General features: G+C 44.0%; 1 protein-coding gene across 2 annotated transcripts in view; it reads right to left on the bottom strand.

Moving 5' to 3' along the window:
* The window catches only part of METTL21C (methyltransferase 21C, AARS1 lysine), a 58,455-nt gene that overhangs the window by 13,661 nt on the left and 26,544 nt on the right, over nucleotides 1–18,250 (bottom strand). The gene's annotated exons all lie outside the window — the stretch shown is intronic.

The following is an 18,250-nucleotide window of genomic DNA, read 5'->3' as shown; positions in this document are numbered from 1 at the left end:
CTCGTTGTTTTTGCTGATCCAGACTAACCCGGCTATCACTCTAAAAGATAGGAAACATAGACTTAAAAAGTTCAACTCCAATGTATAAACATTCACATCTCTGAATGTGTAGCATCATTTTGACTTTATTCGGTACTGCTCCTTTAAAGAATTTGGAAATAAGAGTATAGCCCTCTTCTTCCTTTATCACCATCCCTTTTTTACTTTTAACTTATCATGCATTTCACATATTAACCAGTAGGTGACCTCAGTATTCACACCAAATATTAAGTGTATCAATGGAGAGACAAGGCGGGTGAGGTAATATCTTTTATTGGACCAACTTCTGTGGATTAGAGAGCGAAGCCTCTGAGCTACACAGAGCTCCTATTCAGGTCCAGGAAAGGTACTCCGAGTACCACAGCAAAATGCGAGCTAGAACAGACTGTTTAGCATAAGTCGTTAGCACATATTGTACGGGACCATTCAAGGTAGAGTGGCCAGATCAGAAGAAGAGCTCTGTGTGACTCGAAAGTTTGTCTCTCTCACCCACAAAAGTTGGTTTAATGAAAGATATTACCTGACCCACATTCTCGCTAATAACCTGCACCTACACTGCATACAAGTATATCAGCTGTGATATTAAAAGATTTCTCTCTCAAAAAAGAGGCAGCAGTATACATTTAAGAGGAGGATGTATGGACTATTTCTAAGACACTTGGGAGCAGATATTAAAACATCAGTATATTGATCGAGTTTCCACTGTCTGTCTTAAAAGCTGCTGCATCTTTATCCAAACTATTTACAGACCACCTGGCTTTAGGTAAGTTTGGTCATGTCACACATAAGCTGTTCCAGGGCCACTTCAGTAGTCATAACTAGAGAGCAGGTTATGGCAGGCTCACTGCTGGACTAGTCATTCTCAGACTTAAACACTATTTCTTTTTTAAATGATTTTTAAAATAGGAAACGGAGAGATCTGTTAGACTGGAATTTTGTTCAGATTTGTAGGCTCTGCCCATCGATGTTGTATCTGGATGCCTAGAATTACCTCCGAAGGGAAGGGGTGGAAGCTCACTCATTTGGGGTTATATTCAAGTACATGAAATCACAAGGTAACGTTTTGGGGAACATTCCTGCATTGGCAAAAGGACAGGCCATCTATCATAGGGGTTGCTACTGTAACTTCCAAAGTGAAGGGGTTTTCTGTAATGAGTTCCCTATTATTTACAAAGGTAGCACTCCAGCCAATCTCAGCTGGGGGTTTATGCATCAGGAAAGTAGGCAGATTCGAAGCTGCTTAGGGCTTTGTAGCTTAAAAGAAAGGCATTAATTGGAGTTGGGGGAGGAGATTACTGTAACTCCTAGAACTGTTAATATTATTCACCAGTTAAATTCCGACAATGTTCTTGGTGCTGTACGTGACTTACCTAGCCTATGGTTAAGAAAATGAGCTGAGCTGAATCAATCCATGTGTGAGTGGCACAACCAATGTAAGAACTGAGTGAAAAATGAATTACAAGTTGATTCAAATTTGGCTTCTTTCTTGGCAAGTGGTTGTGATCTTTTCAAATTTAGTCATTGTTCAAATGTATTTGCCTCATACATCCTGCAAGTAATTCTTGTTCTGTAGCCCATCCACAAGCACTTATCTGCAAATAGCTCAGTAGCTGAGTTCTTCTGACTGGGCATGTCATTCCACTGGGATGAAATTCACCCTTAGGCAGACAGCCCAAGTCCCACTTAAGCAGGGCTGAAATAATGCCATATCCCTTGTTCATAGGCCCTCTGGAGAGGGTTGGAGTTCACCCATCAACTGAATTTCAGTTCTCTGAGCGTAATTCTTAAAATCAGGTTGCCTGGGCAAGTATTTGCAGTTATGATCTCAACATTCCATTCTACAAATATTCAATGTTCTTTTAAGAACTGCTATTTCTGTGAACATTCCTGTGCATAAACTCATTTGCTAGACTGTGGAAAGCAAAACAACAGCTTGGAAACACAGTTGAGGCAAATTTGTTAAATATTCCAACAAATTTCCCAGCGCTTGCTACATACAGACCCAAATAATGGTGGATGCTCTAGAGTACTGTTCCATTGGTACAGAGGTCAAATTGGGGGGAAAAATAGACGGCAAGATTCTCCTAAACTCTGTGCCTGCCAGTATGCCCAAGAGCAGATGTCACAGTGATGGGCCGCATCTCAAAATGTAGCCCCGGAGTAGAATAGGGGCATATTTCACCCATTATAGATCAGACAGCAAGCTAGGGTTGCCCCCAGTTGAAACCTGCCAGGGATGGCAATGATGGTGGCCCATGCCTGCCCTCTACCCAGGGGTGAATGCCTGCACCAGGGGTCTTCTTCCCTGCATGGAAGTCTAGGGTACAAACACTGGGTGTGGCAAGGTGATCTCTCTGCCCCTGCTGGTTTGCTGGAGGTCTTGGGTCCCCTCTTGGATGAATGAGGAGAGGAAGTGTCGGGTCTCCTGCTCTGCAGTAGACTGTCCTCTCCTTGGTTGCTGCGGAGATGTGTTGGTCCTCTCCTTTCCTGGGCAACTGCTTCTCCTCCCAGACTGCAAAAGGTACTGTGGTGCCCCAGAGCAGCAGGCACTCCTCTGCTACAACAGCAGATGCTTGGCCACACTCTTAGGGCTTTGTATTAACACCTGCACCAGTGACTCTGTCACATGCTCCCTCTGCTGGTGAAGCAGTTGCCTGAGCCAAGGCTGTCATGCCCCATTGACAGTCAGCAACACTGAATATCCCTAGGGTTGGAAGATGTCGATTTCACTGTGTGTACACTAATTGAAATTTGCCGGTAGGCACAGTAGAAAAAATGCTGCTTGTGAACTTGTTACCGTTTGATTTAAGGATATTTGCTTTGTATATTTTGACATCCAATGCCAACAATTTGTGTTTTAACGGTTATAAAGCTTTAACTTTTTGAAACTCAACATCTACTGCCATTATATAATTGTCTCACCCCTCCCATAATTTCCCACAATTGGGAAAATTTAAATTGATAAAAATTGGGGGGGGGGAGGGAACATGCTTAAAAATAAACATTGTTCACTGTTGTTGAAATTATTTAAAAAAATAAAAATTGAATTCTGCCAAGCCTAAATATATGCATTGCTGTCTCTGATTGGCCAGTGGCAGCACTAAAGGTGGAGCAGGATGGTGAGTGGCTCCGAGAGGTGGCAGCTTGGCTTATGGAGACATGCCATGCAACCCAAACCTGGCATTTATATTTCTTTTAAAATGGAAAATTCATTGTTCTTCCTGGAGGCCTTTCCCCCCACTCCAACTCAATCTCCTCCTCATAACAGGTGACCTCCTTGGTGAGAGGCACAGATGTGGTTTTTTTGGCAGCCCGTGAGTGCTGCTAATTTGAGTTCAATGGAGGTCCATGTGGGTACAGTTTCAGTATGGGCGTCTTAGGCTGAAACCTGGACCTAGAGCTGAAAGGGTCTATATCCAATACTAGCATCCTGAGTCATCCAATCTGCAAGTATTTTCGTATGTTAAGTAATAAAATACATGTCACGGGAATAAAGTGCTTTGGGAATTTGGCTTATGCCATATTTTACATAAATAACCACCTCATCAGTCTTGTCTACATAGAACAGCATTGGCTCTTCCATGCGAATCTAAGCAGCCAGGCAGAGATTTGAGACTGTACATCAGGATACCCCTAAAAGAAACCTTCCTATTGTTGTTGCAGGGTAATCTCTAACAGCGCTCTTATAAATGACAATTGATATTTATTGTGCTTGCTTGATGTCATAAAATAGCCAGGAATTGCCTTCAGGCTGGGCCACAGGAAATTAATAGAGTGCACAGATTAATTGCTTGGTTAGATTTATATCCAAAGGGTTTTCCCTGCCATCTGAGAGTATGCGGAGTAAAAAACATTGCCAAGACAGCCATCAATCTTTAGAAATTGCTTCCATTTTAGTTTTGTTTAATTATGTTTAATGTTGCCATGTTAATGTAATCAGGCTTGCTCCCATCCGTGCACGAAATGCAGTGATGTGCTATCCAACGAGGGAGTACAGTGGAGTGGGAACAAATAAGCAATTGCTCTAAATGTTTCTTTATCATTATTTGTATTACTGTAGTGCACAGGGCCCCAAGATGTTGAGCAAATGAAGCGAGCAGGCTGATAAATGTTTCAGCCTTTGTGCTTCTAGTAGGAGCTCTTTAGCATGCCTCATCATCAGCTGCTGTTTTTCATTAACTATTTGTTGTGTATTTAATGGCTGTACAGTGTTCGATTTGGAATAAAAACAGTGCAAGCTTTTAGTGCCTAACAAGGATGCTGTTTGGGAAACCAGGGCTAGATCACCTGTGTTCAGGGCAGAAACCAGTGTTGTAGAGAAGTTAGCTCTAACCTACCTTTCTACTCCCATGAGCCTCAAACGTTGTTCTGTGGCTTAGGCTGCTGTAAATCATGGTGGGGAGAGTGGTTCCTAGGGAGTGCTCCAACAGCTGGGGCTGGCTAGAGTGCAGTGCACTCTGGCTTTGCTTTTCTTTCAGTGTGCTCCCACCCAGTAACACCTCCATGCCTGAGAGAGCCAGTTTTGTGCCACCCAGAACATCAGAGCAATGGGGACTGAGCCAGAATATGGCCTTTGGGGTTTCGAGCAAGCCCTGTATTCACGTGCATTTGGCAGAGATCCCAGAGGCATTGTTGAAACAAATACTATGTATTATAAAATGAGACCGATTTTTTTACTCTGTTCATTTCCTCACTCCTTACACCTCCGAGTGCATCTGTTTCCAGCACAAATTCCTTCTCCTGTGGCCCCTCAGCATATGAATCACACCAGGTTGGACCACTTTACATTCCCGCACATGTTCTGTGGGCCAAATTCAGAGATGATGTATAAGTGCAAAGGGGACAAGATACATGTTAGCGTGTGGGTGTGAGCCAGTGAATTTGAGGCATCTCAAGCTGATGTTACACGCATACTGTGGACGCTGGACTTCATGTGAACTTAAATTCTTTTGACTTAGAATTTTTAGATCACCTTTGGAACTTGATACTTTGTCCTCATGTTGTTATCAGAGGAAATGGACACATGATTGTTTGCAGCTGATATCTATTAGTTTGTTATAATACCACACATTTTGGTTCCTTCTGTAAATGATTAAGATGAAGAATCTGGCTAGCTCAAGATTTTTGTGTGTGATTAACTTTTCAAAATCTGAAGCTATTCTGTTCAAGGGATTATATTTGGGTTGATTTGCTTTGTTCTTAGTCTTTCCCCTTTCCTACTCTGTATGTGCATGGGTTTCTTTATAGTTATTTTCACTTTTTCTTCTCCATTCTCCCCTAGGTGCTTCCTCCTTGCCACCAACTTTGCCATCATAGGCTTGTCCTGGGTGGAGATACTGCTCTTTGGGGAAAGACCTTAACAAAGAGCTGGGTTTTATTTGTAGATGTGAACATAGTTAGATTTGGGCAGAGTCTGAACTCAACATAAGGTGTTCCTTATCCTGCCCTAGGGTGTTGTATTATCTTACATTTTTACCAGTTTTATTTCCCAGCTGGTTATTTTAAAAAGGACTTGAAATCTGCTAGTTTTTCCCCTTATGGCACAGGAAAAGATCCTGAACTAACCCTGCAGAGCCTATTATAAAACTAAGGTTAATTTACTGAACTGGAAATTCTATCACCTTACCTCATTATATATGAGACCAGTTATGATATATGAAAATACTCCCACAGTATGCTTGCCAGCAAGTTAAAGAAGTATGGGCTGGATGAATGGACTATAAGGTGGATAGAAAGCTGGCTAGATCGTCAGGCTCAACGGGTAGTGATCAATGGCTCCATGTCTAGTTGGCAGCCAGTTTCAAGCGGAGTGCCCCAAGGGTCGGTCCTGGGGCCAGTTTTGTTCAATATCTTCACTAATGATCTGGAGGATGGCATGGACTGCAGACGACACTAAACTGGGAGGAGTGGTAGATACGCTGGAGGGTAGGGTTAGGATACAGAGGGACCTAGACAAATTAGAGGATTGGGCCAAAAGAAACCTGATGAGGTTCAACAAGGACAAATGCAGAGTCCTGCACTTAGGATGGAAGAATCCCATTCACTGTTACAGACTAGGGACCGAGTGGCTAGGCAACAGTTCTGCAGAAAAGGACCTAGGGGTTACTGTGGACGAGAAGCTGGATATGAGTCAACAGTGTGCCCTTGTTGCCAAGAAGGCTAACGGCATTTTGGGCTGGGGGTTGGACTAGATGACCTCCTGAGGTCCCTTCCAACCCTGATATTCTATGATTCTATGATTCTAAGATGAAGGAAACTGATCTAAATCTTCAAGGATCACTCCATTCATCAGTTAACTAATTTGATCTACAATTCATGCCACATTGGGATGAAGATTGGAGTAGTTTTTTTAAATAGCTTTTTTATTAGGATATTCAGTAAAATATTCTCAATAAGAGTTAGTGTTCACTTAGGACTAAATTCTGCAATTCTCACTCAGTCAAAGCTCTGAGGTCAGAGAGTTTTGCTGTGGTAAGGGATTATCCATGTCTTCCATAACTTTTCAAAGATAATCACTAATGGCTCAGATATCTCCTCAGTCAGCTCCTGGAGTATTCTAGGATGCATTTCCATCAGGCCCTTTCTCCACCTTCTGAAATAGAAAATACATTCCAAGAACTTATTGGATAATCTGTGCCCTGCTGTGTTATTTTCCAAACAGATATCTGAGTAGTTGAAGTCCCCCATCACCACCAAGTCCTGTGCTTTGGATGATTTTGTTAGTTGTTTAAAAAAAGCCTCATCAACCTCTTCTTCCTGGTTAGGTGGTCTGTAGTAGACCCCTACATGACTGCACCCTTGTTTTTTACCCCTTTTATCCTTATCCAGAGACTTTCAGCAAGTCTGACTCCTATTTCCATATCAACCCTCAGTCCATGTGTATACATTTTTAATATATAAGGCAACACTTCCTCCTTTTCCCTGCCTGTCCTTTCTGAGCAAGCTGTACCCTTCTATACCAATATTCCAGTCACGTGTAATATCCCACCAGGTCTGTGTAATGCCAACTATGTCATAGTTGTGTTTATTCACTAGCATTTTGAATTCTTCCTGCTTATTCCCCATACTTCTCACATTAGTATACAGGCATCTACAATACTGATTTGATTTCCCCCTCCCCAGTTTTGTCTTGTCTCACCTTTATCCCTGCTATAACAGCCCATGCTCCCCCCATATTCTGACCCTTTTCCCAGGTCTCCATCTTTTTGACTTACCTATGGGCTTTGGTCACCTGCCCACTTTGAACCTAGTTTAAAGCTCTCCTCACTAGGTTAGCCAGTCTGTATCCAAATATGCTCTTCCCCTTCCCCATGTCTGCTTAGCAGTCCATCTTCCTGAAACACCATCCCGTGGTCAAGGAAGCCGAAGTCCTCCTGGTGACACCATCGTCGCAGCCAGGCATTCGCCTCCAGGATGCATCTGTCTCTGCCTGGGCTCCTACCCATGACTGGAAGGATCGAAGAGAACACCACCTGTGCTCCTAACTCCTTCACTGGTACTCCCAGAGCCCTGTAGTCACTTCTGATTTGCTGAGGGTCATACCTCGCTGTATCATTAGTGCCCACATGGATGAGTAGGATGGGGTAGTAGTCAGAGGGCCGGATGATCCTCAATAATCCCTCTGTAACATCTTGGATATGGGCCCCTGGCAAGCAGTATACTTTCTCGGATGCCATGTCAGGGTGACAGATGGGTGCCTCCATCCCCACTCTGAAGAGAGTCATCAACCACCACTACCCTACATTTCCTCTTGGGAGTGGTGGTTGTGATCCTCCCAGCCTTGGGGGTACATGGCTTCTCCTTCTCCACCTTTGGGAGCGATTCCTCATCGCTCGTTGCCAGGGCAGCATAATGATTTTCCATCACCAAGGTGGGTGGAGCACTGCCTGTTGCCAGAAATAACCAGCAGCTAGTGTCCTCCCTGTGACAGAGCCATATCCTCCTCCCCCGGTGGTGTGACATCAGTGCTGTCTAGCTGGATAGCTTCCTCAGCCTTGGATGTCTCCATACAAATACTCTCAAGGAATTCCTCGTGGGCACGGATGCACCTCAGCCTAGCCACCTTCTCCTATAGCTCTCCCACCTGCTTCCTGAGAGATTCCACCAGCAGGCACCTTTCACACTGGATGGTTCCCCCACCCTGGCTTTCTGGGGGTGGGAAATGCAGGCCAGTCTCTGCAAATCCACACCAGGGTCTGGGTAGAGGCATCCATGGTCAGGTTTTGTGTCTGGATACAGGCGCAGGTGGAGGAGACTGGAGCAGCGTTGTCACTGGCGATGCGGCCCTTCCTAACCACACCAATGATCTTACGTCCCCCTCCCACTAACTCCCTCTCAGACTCCCCTGTTGGCTAGCTCCCCTGGGTAGCTTAGCCTCTGCCTTTTAAGGCCTTCTCTCTTAGGTCAGCCCTACCCCCGCATTAATCACACAGGGGGAGGGTGATCGCAAGGCTGATTGAGGCTGATCAAAGATGATCACGGATGATCCAGGGAACAAAGGCTCAAACAGTCCCCAGATAGGGGGACTGAAGAAGTGAGGTTCTTACCCACGAAAGCTTATGCTCCCAATACTTCTGTTAGTCTCAAAGATGCCACAGGACCCTCTGTTGCTTTTTACAGATTCAGACTAACACGGCTACCCCTCTGATACTAGTCCCCAGATACACAATTCCAACTGACCCAGTAACTGAAATAACTGAAAGAAACACACAAACAGCCAAACAAACTCACTCACCCCAAGGTTAGTACTTGCACCTTGTTTGTTCAGCAGGGGGAATCTCCTTCTCCCCCTTTCAAACTCCCCTGTGTGCAGTCCCCTGTTCGCTATGAGACAAACAATCGCTTGAGGCCTTAGCTTTCATCTTGACGTCTTCAGTTTATAACAAATATAAGCAGAATGTGCTTTTTATGTTGTACAGGAAGTATTGTTGGAACTTAATGACTGTTTGGAACTTAAATCCCAGTGTACTGCTTTAAATATGGGGCTTGATTAATATTAGCACAATATAGCTGGGATTGTCTGGACTGTTAGCTGGAAAATTAAAAATACATACTGCTCTAAATCTTGTATTGTACTTTTGGTGTTGTGAGCAGTGTTATCTAAATCATGTATCAAAATCTACACTATCATAAATTTGGTTGCAAAAAAAACAGATTTTTGGTTCATAAATTCCAAGGCCAGAAGGGACCATTGTGACCTCCTGCATAACACATGCCAAAAATAATTCCCGTTTGAACTAGAGCATATCTTTTAGGGAGGAAAAAAATCAAATTAGATTTAAAAATTACTAATGATGGACAATTCATCATAATCCTTGGTAAATTGTGCCAATGGTTAATTACCCTCACAGATAAAAAATTACCTTATTTCCAGTCTGAATTTGTTTGAATTGCAAGGTGACGCCTATTTGCTCCTAGCTATTTGCCAATAGTAGCAATGCCCTTGATGGCTTTTTTCCATCTGTGTCTGCCTAGGACCATTCTTTTCAGATGCAGAACTTGCTACCATGATCCATGCTTAAGATGGGGCTACACCTTATATCTACCCACAAACAAGCCGATGCAGAACTTGGCAGCTCCTATGGTAAGTGTCCTATTTTGCCATATACAGATTACTCTGATGCTCCCGGAGCTGCACTGGTTGCCAGTTGGGTTGAGTTGAAGAGTTGGCTTCTACAAAACCCTAAACATTTTAGTTCCTGCATGTTTGAGAGATCACCTCTCTTCCCTTTGCAATCAGCAGAGGTGCTTGAGGTCTCTTGGGTTTACTAGAAAGGGAGCTGCTGGCAAGTGCCCTCCAGAAGGTGCCTTTGAGTTCAGAATTTGCTCCCCCTTTGGCATGATTTAGCACAAATTTGACTTTTTGGGCACACAGCAAAACCCAACTGTTTTGGAGGGGAGGGAGAATTGTTTCTTAGTACGTGTCACTTAAATATAAACATGTTTACCTAGTTTCATATCAGCATCAGAATGTTTGTTTTCTGTGTGACATATTCTGTAGAAGTGATGAGAGAGAAGTTGCAGGAGAGCAGTCCTAGGAGTTTCTATGGGATCTTGGCAAACCTTGGTTATGTGGTTTGTGCACAATCCCAGTTACGCAGCTTGTGTATAATGTGCTGAAAATGGTCCAGACAAACCAGAATTACGTTATCTGGAAAATATCAGTGATACGTAAAGCTGTCAGATTTGCCTGGCAGCTTGTGTGAGGTGAGTCAGAAAAAATATTTTTGGATGACTCTTTAACCCTGGTATTTAAAGCCACTCCTCTCCCCCCAAAATGATTGCTTCATTACCTTTTAGTCAATTCCAGGTTCAGTGAACGTTTTACTCCTATGCTTCCATCTGCGAATCAAACAACCCCAACCTAAATAGGGTAATGGCAGCGGTTCAGTTCAAATCATCCAGAGTTCAGAGATGACTGACTCAGCGCTCTGTCAACAATAGGATCTTCAGTTAGACTTTTCTAGCCATACTGTGTGCAGAGCTTCAGTGACATGGTGAGGTGCACTTCGGTGTCAGACAGAAGGTGGGGGAAGGGAGGGAATTCTAACCATTTCATTAAAACTGGCATAGGTGTTAGTAAAAAATCTCCAATACTAGAGTACAGAGGGGCCAGCAAAAGAGATTTTAAAGCAAAAAGAGTAAAACAACATTTGGAATCTGACCAATAGACTAAACACTGGAGGCTGCACAGTGGGGAGGCAAAACAAACACACTAAAATGGAAGGCGTTGAGGCAGCTCACTTTAAAAGTTGATTTCCATAGTTGTGAGAACTGTTCTGCCCCATCTCACAGCAGCAGAGTCTAGCCCAAAATATGTGGCCTTTCAAGCCACGTTTGCTCTGTAAGGCCAAAGATTCTGGTTTAGCAGCAAACTGCCCAATTCCAGGGGAAGGATCAGCCTGACACAGAAGACCAAAGCCTCTGGGAGTTATGTTATGCACCAAAAGGAAGTCAGGTTATATGCATGGGCTCCCTACCTCCTTTGTGCCACAACTCAAACTTGGGACTATTTGCTGCCACTGCCCCCAGGCAGGACTGAACTCTTGGAAGTGTTTTCTTCACAGCTGTGAGGAGTGGGGAGACTGGGACTGTCCATGAGCATAATTCTAGGGAGGAGTAGTGACTCTTCAATGTGTTTGAATCCATTGCAGACAGGAATGGGACTGTCTGTCAGGGAGAGCCTGCCAAATTCTCTACTGGGCCCAATTAAAATTCTTTCCTATCTGGTTTGATGGCATTCAGTCAGCTAGTGGAAGAACTTTCCCTATGGGGTTAGAACATCCAGGGAAGCTGTTTTCAGCTTGGAAAAAAGACTAAGGGGAGGATATGATTGAGGTCTATACAATCATGACTGGTGAGGAGAAAGTAAATAAGTGTAACCCTTCTGCCCCTCTGAGTTGGCAGCAACAAGGGCCGGGTTCTGTATCTAGGGATTCCATTTCAATAACGCAATGCAAAACCGGCTCGAGCCCCCACCCAGTGACCTGGGACAATTACATACCACCCCCCGGGCGCCTCTAGGAGGCAATACTTCCCCTCTCGCAAGCACGGAGTCTGAGTGTAGCAAAAGCCTTTTAATAAAGGAGGGAAACAATGCGGCATTATGTTGGGGAAACACCATAAACAGGATTCATAACATAAACCATGAGCAAAAGACCCACCTCCAAGTAAGTTTGGCAGTGTCCTTTTTCCCTCAGGGTCTTAAGTCCAATCACCACAAAGTCCAACAACCCCAAAGTCTCTGTCCCTGGTCAGTGCCGCCCCAGAGTTCAAAAGTTTATCTGCAGAGTTTTACACCCCCAGCCTGGGCGGAAATGGGGGGGGGGCACACAGGATGTTAAGGGGCACCTTACGTGGGCCGAGGCCGACTGCCCCACCTCTCCATGGAGTTCTGCTGCAGCCTTTACCACGAATGGCTCCGCTCTACCCGCCGCGCCGCTCCTCCAGCCGTCCCCGCAAACTGCTCCGCTCTGCTCCCCGTTCCGTGGGCCACTCCAACCGTCCCACAAACTGCTCAGCTCTGCCAGCCGCTCCACTCCACCAGCTGTCCCATGAACCGCTCCAGCTACCCCCGCAAATGGCTCAGCTCCGCTCTGCACCGCTCCGCTCATTGTTCCATGGGCCGCTCCAACCGTCCCACAAACTGCTTGGCTCTGCCAGCTGCTTAGCAATATATCTTCAGGCTCCCCCACTGCTTAACACAGCACTCAATGATCTCAGCTCAGCAATTTTAGCTCTTTTAGTGATTTCAGCTCTTAGGCTAGGTCTACACTACCCGCCTGAATCGGCGGGTAGAAATCGACCTCTCGGGGATCGATTTATCGCATCCCGTCGGGACGCGACAATCGATCCCCGAATCGGCGCTCTTACTCCACCAGCGGAGGTGGGAGTAAGCGCCGCCGACAGAAAGCCGCAGAAGTCGATTTTGCCGCCGTCCTCACAGCGGGGTAAGTCGGCTGCGATACGTCGAATTCAGCTACGCTATTCACGTAGCTGAATTTGCGTATCTTAAATCGACTCCCCCCTGTAGTGTAGATGTACCCTTAGTAGGGGAATCCCAGTGCTCGTACACCATTGGCCCAAACTGAATTCAGTTTAGCAACTTCTAGCTAGACTCCTAATGGAAGCAAACTTAACTCTGCTATTCAACAGTGGAGAGACAGGGTAGTGCAATTGGTGTTCCAGGCCCCCAAAAGAGGCCCATACCATCAGGTACACATACCTGTCCCCAACCTCTCTCAATTCACTGGGTTTTGTAACCCATGCCCCTTGTCTAGAGAGTGCTACTTAGTTACTGGTGAGTCCCTCTGTCATACAGCAATTCCACTGGCCTTGATTCACAGAATCAGGGTAACAACACTTTATTCTTCCTGCCCCAATAACAGAGAAACTGGGGATCCCACACCAGCCAAAGTAACCACTTTCAGTTGTTGTTTTCCCAGGGTAGGCGGGTGGGTGTGCCTATGCAAACAAGATCAGCCCCTGAAGTTCTTTTCCACCCTCGCCATAATTCACCACCAGATGTCAGGGTAGAGCTTATCCTGACTCTGCTTACATAAGGAAGTGTTATTTATTCCTTCTCATAACACAAGAACTAGGGGTCACCAAATTAAATTAATAGGCAGCAGGTTTAAAACAAACAAAAGGAAGTATTTTTTTCACACAGCGCACAGTCAACCTGTGGAACTCCTTGCCAGAGGATGTTGTGAAGGCCAAGACTATAACATGGTTCAAAAAAGAACTAGATAAATTCATGGACGATAGGTAAGGCTACGATTTTGTCATGAAGCAACAGAGGGTCCTGTGGCACCTTTGAGACTAACAGAAGTATAGGGAGCATAAGCTTTCGTGGGTAAGAACCTCACTTCTTCAGATGCAAGTAATGGAAATCTCCAGAGGCAGGTATAAATCAGTGTGGAGATAACGAGGTTAGTTCAATCAGGGAGGGTGAGGTGCTCTGCTAGCAGTTGAGGTGTGAACACCAAGGGAGGAGAAACTGCTTCTGTAGTTGGATAGCCATTCACAGTCTTTGTTTAATCCTGATCTGATGGTGTCAAATTTGCAAATGAACTGGAGCTCAGCAGTTTCTCTTTGGAGTCTGGTCCTGAAGTTTTTTTGCTGTAAGATGGCTACCTTTACATCTGCTATTGTGTGGCCAGGGAGGTTGAAGTGTTCTCCTACAGGTTTTTGTATATTGCCATTCCTGATATCTGACTTGTGATATCTGATTTTGTCATGGATATTTTTAGTAAAAGTCAGGGACAAGTCACGGGCAATAAACAAAAATTCACGGAAGCTGTGAACTGATCCCTAACTTTTACTACAAATGTCCATAACAAAATGGGGAGGGAGGAAGGTCCAGCACCCTGCCCTGCTGTGGCTGGGAGCTGCGGCCTCTGCCCCTACCCAGTGGCTGGGAGGGACCCTGCCTGTGGCAGCTGTGGAGCTGCAGGGGATCCCTGCACATACGGAGCCTGGGAAGCTCCGGGGCCCTTGCCACTCCATGCAGTTCCTGGCCACCATGGGTGGTGGGGATAATCTGTAGCTCCCAGCCTCTGCGGGCTGAAGTCATGGAGGTCTGTGGAATTCACAGATTGCGTGACTTCCATGACCAAAACATAGCCTTAACGATAGGTCCATCAATGGCTATTAGCCAGGATGGGCAGGGATGGTGTCCCTTGCCTTTGTTTGCCAGAAGCTGGGAATGGGTGATGGGATGGATCACTTGATGATTACCTGCTCTGTTCATTTCCTCTGGGGCACCTGGCATTGGCCACTGTCAGAAGACAGGATATTGGGCTAGATGGACCTTTGGTCTGACCCAGTATGACCGTTCTTATGTTTCTGATTTCCTGCCTCCTCACTGCCACATATCCAGCCCAGATGCTGTGCATGTCCCCTGGTAATGGGCAGTCACTGATAGGATAGGTCACCTAAAGCAATGTTCTACAGCCAGTACAGAGGAGTTATTTCAAACAGGGAGCAGCTTCTGCTGCTCCAAGCTGGGGGGAGGTAACAGTTGTTCAAGTTCCTTTCAGCATTTTTGGATAACCAAATCTTCCCACACCTCGGATATATTACTAGTAGCTATTTTATATCTTTAATAAATGGCATCCCCATTTACTTATTGCAGAATAACCCATTTACATTTGCAGGGAAAGAGTTTATAAATAATTGTGCTGTTATCTGCAGATGGGCTCGTTCTCTAGAACTGTTGGCTAAAATTAGGATAAGTATCTAAATTCAGAAGTACTGTCTACCCGCTAAACTCTGAAAGTCAAATAGCTACCTGTTCTCTTTAATGATTCTAGCCCTATTTGTTAAAAGAAAAGCAAACTTTTTTGGTATAGTTTTTTCATTAAACAACTGGATAACATTACAGTACAGATTTCTCAAAGGAGTAGTTTATCACTCAGTATAACAAGTTGTCAAGCTAAATGTACGACAGTAATAACAGCACCTGGTATAAATATTGGGTAATCCAGCATAACAATGCTAGCAATATCTAAATTATGTCTGGTGTTCTGAGTCAGCTGTTGCCTCTTTCTTTTGTCCTTCTCTGTGCTAGAATTGTGGTGTAGATGGTTTGTGAACTCTAATATACAGTTACGGTGACCATACAGCAAGTGTGAAAAATTGGGACTGTCGCTATAAAATCGGGACATCTGGTCACCATATATACAGTAGCACTGAGTTGTCTTTCTTCATCTGCACAGCTAGGCTGGGAGAAAAAGCATCCAATGTATTAACTAGTTAAGGCATTTGAAATATTTAAAGAAGTGATCAGATCTGGTAGTTCTGCATTAGGGAACTGCTTGATTGGAGAATTATTTGTACACTTTCTCAAGGACACTGTTATGCTGGCGAGTTTGTGGTATGTGGTTATTTCTCTTTCTGTTGTTGGACCCACATTGAAATGTGCTACATGGGTTGCCATGAGCCATGTCCTTGCTGTTTTGTGCAGGAAGGGCTGTTGGAACTCATTTGGTGATCACAATACAGAGTGTTTTTCCATGCCATAATTCACTCTCCATTTTGGAAGTATGGCAGAAAGGGTAATATCCTTATTTTGAGTTTTATCTGATCTATAGACATAATTTCCCTTTATTAAGAATGACTAGTATCAGTATTGACAGCCACAATCATTCAAAAGCCATGAGTCAGGCCTCAAAAAATCTTTAAAATCCCATGATTTTAAGCTAAAAACCAATATAGTTTGAATTCTTTCTATTTGCCCGTGCGTTTCTGAGCCATTAGGCTTCACTTCGATCATGTTTTCAAGATCCTCCCTGAAAACCAGAGACTCTCCTGTTATCACCTGCCCCCAGCATTGGGGGCTTTAAGAATTTCACCCAATATTGCAAGATTCATGATCAAGTTGCAAGGATTGGCAGTACTGTAATAGTCTGTCTGAGCTAACTGAGAGGTATCCAGTGTCTTACTACCAGTGGGGAGAAAAGGAGTTTCAGAGGGCTTGGAAATAACAAAGATGGGGATAGGAGGAAATTAATTTCCCTGTTGTTGCAACCAGGAGTGTCTTTGAGACTATTTGTTGACTATTTGAGACTATTCAGCGTGGAAAAAACAGTAAGGGCCCAGTTCTGTCCACTTCCATTAACATAATAATCAGAGTGTCATAGCAGTCATTTCCTCAAACTAATGGGAAGAATTGCTCTACTTTGCATAAATTCTGAACAATTATCTTCAGTTCAGCTAACATAGATGAGACATTTATTTTGCATATTCAGTACATCAGCAAAGGCCATCTAGATCTGATCTAGCGACCAAGGAAATTATGTTCTGGATCAAGCTGGATTATATTTAAATTGAGGAAATAGCCAAAGTTCTCACTGATGCAGCGCCAGATTTTTTACTAAAGTTATATTCATGTTGTGCTTTTTCTGTTTAAACATATAAGCAGTTTGTGCGCACTACTCAGATCAAGAGCTGTATCTCTTTACTACAGGTATCTCTGAGGTATCTCAGCACCAGAGTGTAATTAAAATAGCACTGACCATATCCAAAAAGGCAATAATCTGTCTCCTTTTGGTCACTCTATGCAGGTCAGATTGGTGTGGGATGCCACTAATCGTGGGAAGGCCTTATTTTAGATCTGAACGTGGACAGCGTTAGGCCAGGTTTACATTATATACTTACATCGGTAGAACTATGTTGCTTGGAGTGTGAAAAATCCACACCCCTGAGTGACACAGTTATAACGATCTGACCACTGGTGTAGACAATGCTCCGTTGGTGGGAGGGCTTCTCCCATCGATTTAGCAACCAGCTCTCGTGGAGGCGGATTAACTACGTCAACAGGGGACGCTTTCCTATCAGTGTAGTAGTGTCTTCACTGAAGAGCCGATGCAGCTGTGCCAATGCAGTGTTTTAAGTGTAGACCTGCCCTTAGACTCTGAGTGCCCATCTCCACCAGTAAGATCTCCTGTAGGTGGAATATTGCTCCTTTGCTCCCTACCCCGAAGAGTTTTTTCTCCTTGAATCATACCCAGGGAATAGGACAATATATCTCAGTTGCCTGATGAAGGAAAAGGAAGACAGTGCACAGTAAGGAGCACATGCTAATGAATAACGTAAGTTTAGTTGAATGTTAGCTGAGCAGAGACAAGACTGCATAGCACTCTTGCAGCGGACTCCTGAAAGTAACTGTAAAGTTACTTGCAATGGTTTTTTTTTTTTTTGACCCTTAGTCAGCCAGATGTTGCAATGTCAAATTTACACCAGGGATGAACAAACAAACAAGGCATACAACTGGGGCTTAAGTTAAAATCCTGTGAGCAATGCCTAAAAGTTTCCTGATTCTATGCCAGTTTCGTAGGGCGGAGACTTTGAATGGCTCACTCTCCTGCTCCTGCCCATCAAAGGCAATCCCTTTTTCAGGCACATTGTTAGTAACTCAGTCTGACAGGGAAAATCCTATGTTCTTCTGTGGAATACCCCATAAGGCTGGAATGTCGTGTCATAGTGCTGCCATTTCATAATCCTATATCTAAGAAACAGTAAGGCTGTGACATATACTGACAAAAGTAAATAAAAAAAATTAATATTAACACTCTGATCATAGTCATCCTGTTGAGCTAACCATGCACTAGAGGTTGATAGCTCCATGACACTTATACAGAAAGTGAAGATAACATGGGGGTGAGAATGGAGTGGAATTTGAGTCTGGGATCTACACTGTCATCTCCTCTATGCACTCCTTATACGAACCCTCCACCCCACTAACCTTTTCCACAAGTTGGAGCAAAAAAAATATATATAAATATATATAAAATAAAAGCAAATAGCATTCTTACAGTAAATGGTATACTTGTTTATCAAAAGGTCAGTATGTAAGCAATTTTCTGCAACTAATGCTGGTGCTTCTGTGAATCTTAGCAGAGTTAAAACCTTTGCTCTTCCCTAAATTGTAATAACTATTGAGATTTGAATTAATTAAAACTAGTAGAATGCGAAGGCAATTTTCTGTTCTTGATATTCTGGACTTGTGAAAGGTGATTTGATGAGTCCCCATGTTATAATATTTATTCCTAACTAGTTTGCACCATAGTCTGCTTTTTTATTTTCTTCTAACTCTTCTTTGGAATCATTTCAGTCATGAAGCCACATCTTGCTCTGAGATTGGTCAGTGAGATTGCATGGGTGTTAACAGAGCCGAATTTGGCTTGTTTTGTAAAATAATTATTGGTGA

The sequence above is a fragment of the Chrysemys picta genome, chromosome 1 (assembly GCF_011386835.1).
Source record: "Chrysemys picta bellii isolate R12L10 chromosome 1, ASM1138683v2, whole genome shotgun sequence".
NCBI classification, from domain to species: domain Eukaryota; kingdom Metazoa; phylum Chordata; order Testudines; family Emydidae; genus Chrysemys; species Chrysemys picta.
The sequence above is the reverse complement of the archived record's forward strand: the minus strand, read 5'-3'. Positions and strand labels throughout refer to the sequence as shown.